The following is a 12,236-nucleotide window of genomic DNA, read 5'->3' as shown; positions in this document are numbered from 1 at the left end:
GTTTGAGAATTTTGAGTCCAGTGACTCTAAGTTCAGGTTTGAACTCTAAATTTGTTGAACCTGCTTCTTGGAACGGGCCCCTGGAAGACTACACAAACACACAACAACACTAACAAACTTTGTGCAATGTTTACAAAGATGCATCCAAACCAACAACACAAACTCCAACTGGATCTTGAAGCTGATCCACACAGACGACTCCGGCGTGTATGAACATGTTAACTCACAAACATACGTGTACTCTGACACGCGTGACCAACACACACAGACCTGCTAAAGTACACACAGCCGCTCAGACAGACAGCAGGTCCGGGTCGGTCTGCAGGTTCAAAAACGCCTCCGTCAGCAGCAGGAAAACGCTCACACCTTCCCGCTCATCAATCTTCCTTCGTTAGCCGCGTCCCGCCTCAGTGTGATGGCGTTCTGTTCAGGGGGCGGGGCTGTCAACATCAATAAAGGCCTCCCATCTTGAGGGGCCATTAATACCAAAGTAGCCAGTCGGCATGTTGTCACACATGAATAATGGTTTGCATGACAGATCGTTTTGCCGTGCCCCCCCAGCATCAGGCGGGGGCTCCGGTTGGCGCTCCTGTCGGCTCCCTGATCAGTGGAAATGCAGGCGGCGGGGAATTGGCGTGCCGGCGGATGAGGTCTGGGATGGGGTGACACGGAAAGGTTGAGCTGACAGACAGCATCAGCAGCAGTCATAACCGGTTAGAGTGGATGTTTGCTGACGGCCTGCAGAGGTCACAACACCTCATCTGGTCCTGGAGACATCTTTATTTCCAATCCAATTAGAGCCCAAACAGAACCAACCGCCCGCCCCATCAATCTCCCTCATCCTCCAACACACAACGTGATGGGAAACGGTGAAGCTGCTTCCTGGAGGGGCTGAGGCTTGGAACGAGGGCGGGGGGGGTGACCAACCTGCCGTGGTGGTTTTACGGTTGGACTGTCCTGGTCCAGACCAGAACAGGAAGTGGATGTTCTGACTCCAGAACAGAAGCTCCTCAGGTGTGAACAGGTGAGACACAGGTGAGTGTTGGGAGATCCCGTCATGTCCTCTCTGCTGTCTCCTCAGAGCATGTGCAGACAATCAGGTCCGGCTGTGGAGGCGTGTCCTCTGATGGGTGGGGCATCCTCTGATGCTGACCTGATAGATCAAAAAACGTTGTTTTGAGTTAAAGAGCTTAAGAGGGTTAGCTTCTTTTTCCCATCAGGCCTTGCGTCATTAGTCGGAAAACTCCTGCACACATGGACAGCGTCCATCACAGGAGACCTTTAGGCTCCGCCCTGTGAAGAACTGAGAGTTCATGCAAGACATCCGAGTGAATGAAGCAGTTTGTCTGGAGTCGGAGGTTTGGGGTTCAGGAGATCTCAGGAGGTCTGCGGTCCGTCTGCGATCCGTCTGCGATCCGTCTGCGGTTCGTCTGCGGTCCGTCTGCGATCCGTCTGCGGTCCGTCTGCGGTCTGTCTGCGATCCGTCTGCGGTTCGTCTGCGATCCGTCTGCGGTCCGTCTGCGGTCCGTCTGCGGTCCGTCTGCGGTCCGTCTGCGGTCTGTCTGCGATCCTTCTGCGGTCTGGGCTGAAACGCTTGTTGTGGGAACTCACCTGCTGACTGCTCAGATTGAGGAATATCTCTTCCATGGAGTTTGGTTTGTCTCCTCCTGACATCCCGTCTTCTTTCTGCAGCATTTTAAACTCATGCGACGGATTCTTGTTATTTTTAATGAGTTTTCTAAAACAAAAAAAGACCAAGAGATTCTGCCTTCACCTGATTGTCTGGGGTTATTGCTTCGTCTTTTGTAACTCTTTCTTTCTCAAACCAATGATGTTCCGCGTCTCCCATAAACCTCTTTCTGTCACTTGGAAACATTTGGAGCTAAAATCAGACCAAACATCCTCATTTAGCTTCAGACCTTAAAACCAGCCGTTAAAGTCCCATATTTTCTTCTGCCAACATGCAGAGCAGGATCCCTGGTTCTGGAGGTTTGTTTTTCCGGACTCGTGTTTCTGCTCATTACAGAGCGGCCGTCCCGTAAAGTTCTGCGGTGCAGCCGGAGGAATGTGAGCCGCGTCCCGCCGCTGCACAAAGGCTGCAGACGGATCCCTGCATGTGTCAGCCTCACTTTTATTCCTCGCCGATTATTTTCCACAATCGTTTAAAGCAATTACCGGACCCGCCTCAAACATCGTTAAGCAGACAGATGAGCGTAATCAATATCCGAGCCGGAGGAGGCCCCAGGCCTTTTATTGCCCCCAGCCTGGGAGACCTCCATATTTCTTGGAAAAAGACGTTCTCCTCTGTGTTTTTCTGCAGACATTTGTAACTGTAATGGATCCTGTCGGTCATGGAGGCCGAGAGGAGGAGGAGGATGGAGAGAACACGGCCCGATGTGTCCAGATTTACTTCAGGGAGACGCTTTGCTGAGACACAACTGCAGCAGAAAGTTTAACCTCCGTCTGAGCTCTGCTCAATCCTCTTCTCCTCACGAGGAAATTTAAGAGTGAACGTTTCTCTGAGCGCTCGAGGAGCAGAATGAAGAAGTCCTTCAGAGCTTCTCATCAGATGAAAATATTGACATTTGTTAGCAGAGCGTCACCTGTACTGAAGGAAATCAAGCAGTGCATGAACATTCTGCAGAAAACTCTGCATGGAAGGAAGATATGATCCAGAACCACTTCTAATCCACTCTGCTCCAAATCTACTTTAATCCAGACTGGAACTCACACCAGTTTCTCACCCCTCTTCTACCCCCCCATTCTGTTCCTCCTGGCTCTCAAAACTGGATCTTGGAATGGACCGAGTCTTTGTTGGACCGCAGAACCGCTTCATGCCGGAACGGTCAACCATTCAGGGCGGAGTTATCTGATCATCGACAAGCTGAACCACAATCTTCAAACCAGGAGAGCCACACATTTTGGGTTTGGAGATGATCCGTCATGACGTCTGAGGAGCAGAACCTGTAAGGACGGCCTCCATACAGTCAGGGGTGGAGCTAAAGGTTTTAGATGAGAGGATCTGGATTTATTCTGGATGGAACATGAAGTAGAACTCTTTTCATTAATGTTTGTTGTCTGTGGGTCTGTTATTGGAGGAGTTTTATTGTAAATTTGTGTTGTTTTATTTTTATGTAAAGTGCTTTGAGCTGAAAAATGCACAAGAGGAGCTTTTTATAAATAAAGTTTGACCAAAATCCTCTGCAGATGAAACCGGATTCTCCTGATCAAAGAACGTTTGACTTGGTCTGCAGTCTGGGAACAGAACTCGGTTCTGGCTCGAGTCGACCCGCCTGACTGTAAATAGAGCTGGAAATGAAAGCATGGATGAAGTGAGAAAATCGAGGCTGAGGCCAGAATCCAGAACCAGGCCAGCTCTGAGGTGAGCTGAACACTGCGGCCTCTGAAATGAGACGTTTCACATTTCAGAACCTTTGAGTCCAGATGTGTCCCAGCAGCGGCCAGAGTGTGGCGCTACAGGGGCAGTCCGGTTTGATTTTGGTGACTCTGCATGCTCTCATGTTTATAGAAACTGGGTGAAGACCAAGAGGACCAGGATCCGTCCTGATCAGATTCTGACAAACGGATAAATCCCTGGGACACATTTTCCTGTTTTCATGCCAAAGCTGGACCGTTTCCACCAAAGTCTCTGGAATTTACTCAACATATTAGCAGGAATTCAGCTGTTTGCTCATTGGACGGCTCAAATTCTCAGAATGAAATATAATCATGAGTGAAAACAAATTAAAAAGATTTACACCAAACCTCTTTCCAAAGAGTTTCTATGTCAGTGTTTACACAGACTCGTCTGTTTTGTTACTTCTAACGGTTTCACTGCAACAACATCTGAGGATCGAAGGAAACATCTTCTCTGAAGTTTAGGAATTATCATTTCACTCCCAAAATCTGAACTCTTCTTCGTTTCATTCCTCCGTTACTGACAAAAGTCATTTGTGCTACAGGTCTGGGACTTGGTACGGATCTGGGTCTTGGTGCTGGTCTTGGTCTGGGTCTTGGTTCCGGTCTGGGTCTTGGTTCCGGTCTGGGTCTTGGTTCCGGTCTGGGTCTTGGTTCCGGTCTGGGTCTTGGTGCCGGTCTGGGTCTTGGTGCTGGTCTTGGTCTTGGTTCCGGTCTGGGTCTTGGTTCCGGTCTGGGTCTTGGTTCCGGTCTGGGTCTTGGTTCCGGTCTGGGTCTTGGTTCTGGTCTGGGTCTTGGTGCCGGTCTGGGTCTGTTCTCCATCTCTGAAAAGCTGCTCTGTTGTCATCCGTTTGTTTTAATGACGTCAAGATGACTGGTACATATCGGAATGATCTGGATTGGATTAGATCTGGATCTGGATTATTGAGTTTGATGGTTGTTTGTGTGGCGTCTAAAAAACATGAATGAACATGTTTGTTCTGAGGATCAACACAGTTTTTACAGATGAATATCATCACAGTTGATTGTAAAAGTACTGATGAAAGTAACTACGAGTACTGGCCAAAGTAAAAGGATGCTGCCGTAGAAATGGACTTAAGATCTTCATAAAACCAAAGAGCTGCTGATCAATCATCACTGGTTCTTTACAGATGACTAGAAACACAAAAACACCAAAACCGTAAGAATCCGTCACTATAAAGAAGATTAAAATCATGTGTTCACATGGAGAACAAACGCAGCTTCAAGAAAAACTTCAGAGATGTTCGTCAGAGTGAACGTGCACGTGGGCTTGAGCGTGCACGTTGGAGTGAAGGTTTGCTGTGACCCGGTCCAGAGACGGGGGTTCGGTCCAGCAGGATTACTCTGGTATTGATTAGAGGCTTGCTGTGAAATGGAGCTGTCAGGTGTTGCTGCGGGGCTTCATATGATATTGATCCGGCTGCTTAACGGCCAGCAGAGAGCCTGGTTACCTGAAACAGTCCGGTCCAGGTCACTGCGAACACCCCCCACCCCCCTCAGTCTTCAGCAGAAATTTGATCAACTCCGGCTCCCTGCGGGACGCTGCCGCACAGCTGCTTTTTTCTGCTCTGACGTCACACGTGCTTACTGATCGGAATCTGATCGCTTTGTTCCAAATCTAAGAGCTGCAAGTGAGACAGAACCACCGATGTAGAACCTGGACTGCAGGAGACCAGCCAGGTGACAGGAGCTCATTTGGATTGATATTAAAGCTGTTTATAGAGGATCAAGTCCTCAGACATTCTCACCTCACCGACTCTGACTCAGTTTGTAAAAGGTTTGACCCCCCAGTGTAGCTGAATCCACAGGGTTGTAAGTCTAAGACCCTCTGGAACTGAAAGACTACGTCCTGAAGGAGAAAAACGTGGAAGGAGAGGACTCCGTCCTGAAGGAGAGGACTCCGTCCTGAAGGAGAAAAACGTGGAAGGAGAGGACTCTGTCCTGAAGGAGAGGACTCCGTCCTGAAGGAGAGGACTCTGTCCTGAAGGAGAGGACTCCGTCCTGAAGGAGAGGACTCCGTCCTGAAGGAGAGGACTCCGTCCTGAAGGAGAGGGCTCCGTCGTCCTCCGGTCTTCAGGCTTTCACCTGATGATTAAAGTCCCTGAATGTGCGGCTGCCATCCCATAAACAACTTTAATCAAATCAGTCTGAAAGTGCCGCCAGTCCTTAAAGCAGCGTGAGTGAGGAATGCATTTCCCTCAGTGTTTTCTCGGTTCCACACCACTTCTTCTCATGTACACAACATCTGGACGTGTGTGAGGAAAAGCTGGGATTCCTCTGGAGCACATGTTAAAGATCAGAGGTTCAAACACGGACCAGCGCGGAAACGTACACTCTGCTAATTGCTACTGATTGAGGGCTGAAAAACCAAAGGAAAATGGATCTGCACATTTTTCCTTCATTTACTTTAATTTTATGGAAGAAAAAATGTGTTTTTAGGGTTACAATTCACATAGTTCCAGAGACTCTAAAAAACTAAAGTTTATTCTGTCTCAGGTCACGAGTGTGAATCCTGAACCCACAACTTTGAGTTCTTTAAGCCCAAGTTGTTCCTGTGGCTCTCATTGGTGGACAGAAGTGAGTTTAAAGTCTCAGAGGTTATGATTGAACTTAATCCACAATTTGGGGGGAGGGGGGGGGGGGCATAGATCAACATCTGAACCCAACAGTGGAGGCCTCCTGTGAGTCAGAACTGAGGGATTAACTATCAGACTTTTTGGATTAATTTAAAGGTAAAATCACATTATCAGCTGGATGATTGACATCCTCCTTAGCCCCCCCCTCCCCGTGTATTTTTATTGTATGAATGAAAATGAAATCATGTATTTAGTACCATCATCTATAGATTTGATCAGAATCAACCAATCAGATGAAAAAGCAAAGATTTTCTAAAAATAAATAAATAAAATTCATCACATGCTGACATTTTTCTGTCAACTTCCTGGTTCAGTTTAGCAGTAAACAAAAGCGTAAACATCAATGTTGTTGATTATTTAATGACAAATTTTCCATCCTCAAAGTTTAGCTGACAACAGATCCAGTAAATCAATGACAGATATTAACTATAGACACATCTTACTAAAATAATAAAACACTCACAGTCCTTCCATCTGAACAAGAGATTTGGTTTATCAAGTGAACTTTTTCATCTTTAGAGGAAAATCATCACCTGATGTTTATAATGTTCATAAAATGGTAAATGTTGTATACTTGTAGAGCGCTTTCTACCCTCCTTCGAGGGCCCAAAGGTCTTCACCGTCACAGACCCATTCACCCATTCACACATTCACCCATTCACACACTGGTCGTGGCTCCGCTGCCGAACACTGGCTCCAACCTCCCACCAGAGATAATTCGGGGTTCAGTGTCTTGCCCAAGGACACTTCAACACATGGGCGGGTAAGGCGGGAATTCAAAGGCGTTCAATAAAAAACAAAGGAAAAAACCCAACAGGCGATCTTCGCCCTGATTTTGTCTTGTATTAAAAGAAAAAAGACAAAAATCCAAATTCCATTCACCTTTTTTTTGAGGACCTCCAAACAGCCGGGGCTCTGACCTCATCTGCTCAGGAAGACATTAGGCTGAGCTCCAGTTAGAAGTTTGAGAGCCTTCATGAAGCTTAGCGCAATTTCAATAAGGAAGATATATTATTTCCCTCATGCATGCAGGTGTTCATCGTCATCTCCACCTCACCAATTGGTCTGCATTGGGAGCCAATAGCTGAAGCACTCACTTACTTCACAGCCAATCACAGTCAAACTTCTGCCTTTAAATTCAGCAGTTGTTTTTTTCCACATTCCGGACATTGTGCCGGCCCTCCTCCACCGTTCTCCTCCTGCCTAACCACCATCAGCGTCTGGGCTCTGGGTCTCCTACCTGGTCCGAGTGTTGCTCCGGCTTCCTCTCAATGTTGTAAAATGATTAGATATTGATCAGAATCAACTGTTCATTCTGGAGTCCATCCCGACGATGACCCTGGATACGGTGAAAGCCTCGGGTGACCAGTCAGACGCTCACGTTGTGGGTGTGGTCACAGTCTGTTTTTCACTTTTTATGTACATTTTTGTTTATCTTTTTCTTTTTCTTTTTGTTTAATCTTTTTAAGACTACAACAGTTGTAGTAAATGATAAATGATGAAGTTTCTTCTTTTTTCCTGACTCAGGTTTTTTTAGGAGTTTTTCCTTACCGGGAGGGAGGGTCTAAGGGCAGGGATAACCAGTTTATGTAGTCTGTTTAGTTTTTAACAATTGTTTATATTTTGAAGCCCAATGAGGCAAATCTCTTTGTGATTTTGGGCTCTATAAATAAAATTGAATTGAATTGAATTGAATTGAAATGATAAATGATAATTCACACCCTAATCCTGGATCAAACACACTGGTGGTGACATTGTGGGCTTTTGTTGATTTTAACAATCATGGATACTTGTGATGTTTTTGAGTTTTAATGAGTGACTGAGAAATTGATTTAAGTATATGTGTGTATTTTATTGATGGTTCCTGCCTTCCTCTGCAGCTTCACAAGCAGCAGCATCAAGGCGAACCTCAAAGCTCACAACAGGCGGATCCTGTTTCTGGAAAACTCCGTCTGTAAACTAAACAGATACAGATCAAGTCTTTTATGCCTGGTTAACGCTGGATGTGGAAGCGGTGAGGGACAGAGGGCGCTTCCATAAACGATGGTGTGGTTCACACCAGAGGCAGAGCGCCGCGGTCCTCGGCGGACGACTGGCTCCGTGCGGCGGATCGTTTTGGTGTCTGTGAGCGATCCGTGATGATTCTGGCAGGAAGTTCCATCAAGAATCATGAGAAAATCCAGTTTATTTTCAAAATATAAAACAAAAATTCACAATAAAACACCACGATTGACAAATGTGATCAAGTTTTTGTACCTGAACAAATTGCAAAGAAGACAATAAACACACAATCACAACACACACGTCTGTGTGTCAACGACAGATAAATAAAGAAGTGTAGATCGACTCACTATGTGCTTCTTCTTAGCAGAAATATGGTAATATTTTTAGGTTATTAACTTACCCATGATGGCAAAAACAAAGCAAAAAAAAGCTCCAGCAGAAGCTCCTGTCGACCGGCGCAGAAAAATCTGCAACTGGTGTGAACTGCAGGCGAGCGGACTCCGCTACGCGCCGCTGTCAGATTTATGAACACTGAGAATCAACAACCTCGGAGGTTATTTCCTTTTGTATTTTTGGGTACAGATACCGAGATACTCAGGAACCTTTTGGTTGTTTAACCTCTCAAGTCTAACCAGCTGAGTGTCAAACAGGAACGTTTTAAGTCTCATTTTAAAGCTGATCGTGAAGTTGAACCCAAGACCTTCCAGTTTTAGGACTGGAGGTCTTTGGTTGCTGGACTCTCATGCTGCGTCTTCACGTTCAGACTTGTTCTGTTCTCTGTTCTGGACTCAGTCTGTGTGTTTGCCGTGAAGCCTGCAGGACGGTTTGTGACTCCGGATCCATCGTCCATCTCCACCTCCTACAAACTCCCACAGAAGCTTCGGCCGTGTTTATGTCTGCCTGACATTTAAATTAGACTTTCTGGTCTTTGTGGCGTTCTGCAAATGAGCTGAAGAAGTAAGTGATATTTTACAGCCAGCAAATCAGTCAGAGAAACGGTGTGAGACAAGCAGGAGGCGGGGCTCTATTAAAGTCGGTGGTCAGGTGGAACATGTTGTTAGGAGCAGCAGCGAGGGAAAGCCCCGGACCAGCGTCTCACCTGACATTTAGTTAGGAATTAACTCTGCATATTATTGCACAGCTGGTAAAGTGAAGTAGCTTTCGATCAAGCGCTCAGACGAGCGTATTTCAGGACGCACCGATAAGGTCAGCCGTCACACGGGAATGTTTGCTGAATGAAAACAGATGCATAACAAGCTGGGAAGCAGGTTGATTCTGCTGCAGAGCCTGACCTTTCCACCGTCCAACACTCATCCTCCATATCTGTGTTTGTTCCATAAATGAAGCTCTGCTGGGTTCCAGAGTCAGACGAAGCCTTTTATCTGTCTGTTGTGTGTTTGGGTTTTGTGGAGGCCACTGAAACAATCTGCTGTTTGATTCTCTTCCTCACAGCGTCCCAGTTTCATCGCCCATCAAAGCGTTCGAGTCGTCTGTGAGCATATTTCACTCGTTCATGGTTCTGGTGGGTGGAGACAGCAGTAATCCCTTAAAGTCTCAGGGAACATCTGAACTGGTTTCCAGACCATTGTGTTTGAGTCTGATTGAAGCCAGCGTGCACATGCACGTGCACAGCGTTTGTGCGAGTTACACTGAATCAGTGATGACGGATGAATCAGATATTTCATGTTTTATGGCGAACATCCACAGAAGTCATCATCGTATCTCTTTCTCATCGCAATAAACACGCTGCAATGCATTCTGGGAGGTTCATGAGAAACTATTTCCTCTTTGCCATTAAAGGAAATGTTTTCCCGGGAGAAAACTTAAAGAGCTTTTGTTCAGAAATGTGTTCAAACGTTGAAGAAAATGATCTTCAGTCAGTGATGATGATGATGATGAAGGCCGACTGCGAAACGCCTTATTAGCCTCAGAAAGAGAACGACGGGAGGAAAAGGGTCATCAGAGAGAAGAAGTGGTGAATACTAACTCACAACACAACAACGCGCTGCAGCCCACTGTACCACAGCCACCTCACTGCTACAAGAAAAGCTTTGTTTGATAAGAACGGCTGAACTGATGTTTAGATGAATGACCTAATCTCATCAATGCTGGAAATAACCACCAAGTTATTCAATCTCTGAATGATGATAATAGATTTAAGTTTAAGAAACGTTTGTCTGAACTGGAGGTGAAGGACACAGAATGCAGGAGACCGGGTCCAGGACTGGAGCTAAACGCTGAATAAAAACATGACAAAACCATGAAGCAACAAAAAGATGACAGAACACAACAGATGACCTGAAAACCAAACCGAGGATCAATGACTGAACGACTGTGGATCAGGAGGAACCTGAAACTGGTCTGACTGACCGAGGGCTCAGAAAGACCAGAAACAAGAACAGAAACACACCAAACCACAGAATCCTCATAACGTTACATCAAAACGACAGACGGGTCAGGAAACCATGAAGGACTTGGAACTGGGTCCTGAAATGAAGACGGAGCCGGTGGAGTTCTGTCAGGATATGCGACACCACGTGGTCCGACCACATTTACTTCTCTGCATTGATCATATATTTCATATATTCTCGCGTCTTCTTAAAGGCTTTTTGTATTCTTATGTTTGGTTTCAGTTGAAACTTTTGTTGCCCTAGTAACGATCTTGACTTGAGAGCAGCCCAAGAAAAATTCCACTGTAGTTGTTTCCTTGAACATAAAGCAATAAACTCTCTTTAATCTTGAGTCTCTCTGTGAGGCTGGATTCAGACCGGACACATGTGGTCCACATAAAGTGAACCCGAGTTCGTTTCTACTGATAATCCAGAACACAGTATCAGTCTGAATACACTCAAGTGGACTCTGGTCCGGGACCAGGAACCGCTCTCTTTCCAGGCGGTCTCGGATCATTTCCAGTCAGATTGAATTTTAGTGGATTTTTCAGTCTGGATACGTTCCGTCCTCAAAAACTGGACCTAAACGGCCACCGTAGCCGACCTTCATGAGGTGTAAACACTTATGAATGAAGGAACCGCAGTGACGGTGGTTTCATCAGACAGAAGAGTTATTTTAATCACTTCTTACAGGAGTTTCTGTATCTGGTTCCGCCTGCTGACGTAACGTCATCCTTAGAGCCACATTGTAGTTTTCATGACCGTATGAGCACCAGAACTGCAGACACACCTGTGCTCACCTTAAGGTGCAGCCGCTCCTCTACAACCTCAACTGACCAGACAACCCAAAAACCTGCAGAACCCGTAACCCCCCCCCACCCCCCGGACAGGTGTAGGTGACTAAGGCCTCACCCATGTCATGGAACTCCACACTGATCTGGAGGCTATAGAGGCTTGAGTGCAGCTTTGCCTACATTGCTGAATGTGTGTTAGTGTGTATTTGTGTGTTGGTGTGTATTTGTGTGTTAGTGTGTATTTGTGTGTTAGTGTGTATTTGTGTGTTAGTGTGTATTTGTGTGTTAGTGTGTATTTGTGTGTTGGTGTGTATTTGTGTGTTGGTGTGTATTTGTGTGTTGGTGTGTATTTGTGTGTTAGTGTGTATTTGTGTGTTGGTGTGTATTTGTGTGTTGGTGTGTATTTGTGTGTTGGTGTGTATGCGTGTGTGTACATATGTGAATGGAAGTGCTTTGTAAAGTTCTTTGGGTCTTAAAGAAACCTTCACAGCGTTTTTGTTTGATTTGAGAGTTTATGTTTGAAGATACATTTATTGATGAGCCATCTTCATCATCATCATCATCATCATTTAGCGTGTCTCTATAACTGCTGTAGGACAGCATCATGGCTCTGCTTTATGGAGCGGCTCACACTTCTGACGATCAGTTAATCAGGAGTGTTTGATTAGCGTCACCTGGCTGCTCCTGTAATCACAGGAAGCTGTTACGTTTACTGCTGGTTGTTTTCCTAATCAATGATGACGGAGAGTAATGAGGCGGAACGCCGATCATCCCAGGAACAGGCCGAGTTCTAGCAGAACCGCACGTTCTGTTTCTATAACAACACACAAACCTGATGCTGTAGTCACATCCCATAATAACTGCAGAGAATCCACACAGGTCACATCAGGAGAGGCAGCTCCTTCATCTGAAACCAGAACCCCCCGCTCACCCCTCAGCAGCCTTCCAGCTGCACCAAGCAGCTCAGATTTGCA

The sequence above is a fragment of the Oryzias melastigma genome, linkage group LG21, assembly GCF_002922805.2.
Source record: "Oryzias melastigma strain HK-1 linkage group LG21, ASM292280v2, whole genome shotgun sequence".
Classification (NCBI taxonomy): domain Eukaryota; kingdom Metazoa; phylum Chordata; class Actinopteri; order Beloniformes; family Adrianichthyidae; genus Oryzias; species Oryzias melastigma.
This window is presented reverse-complemented; position numbering follows the sequence as displayed.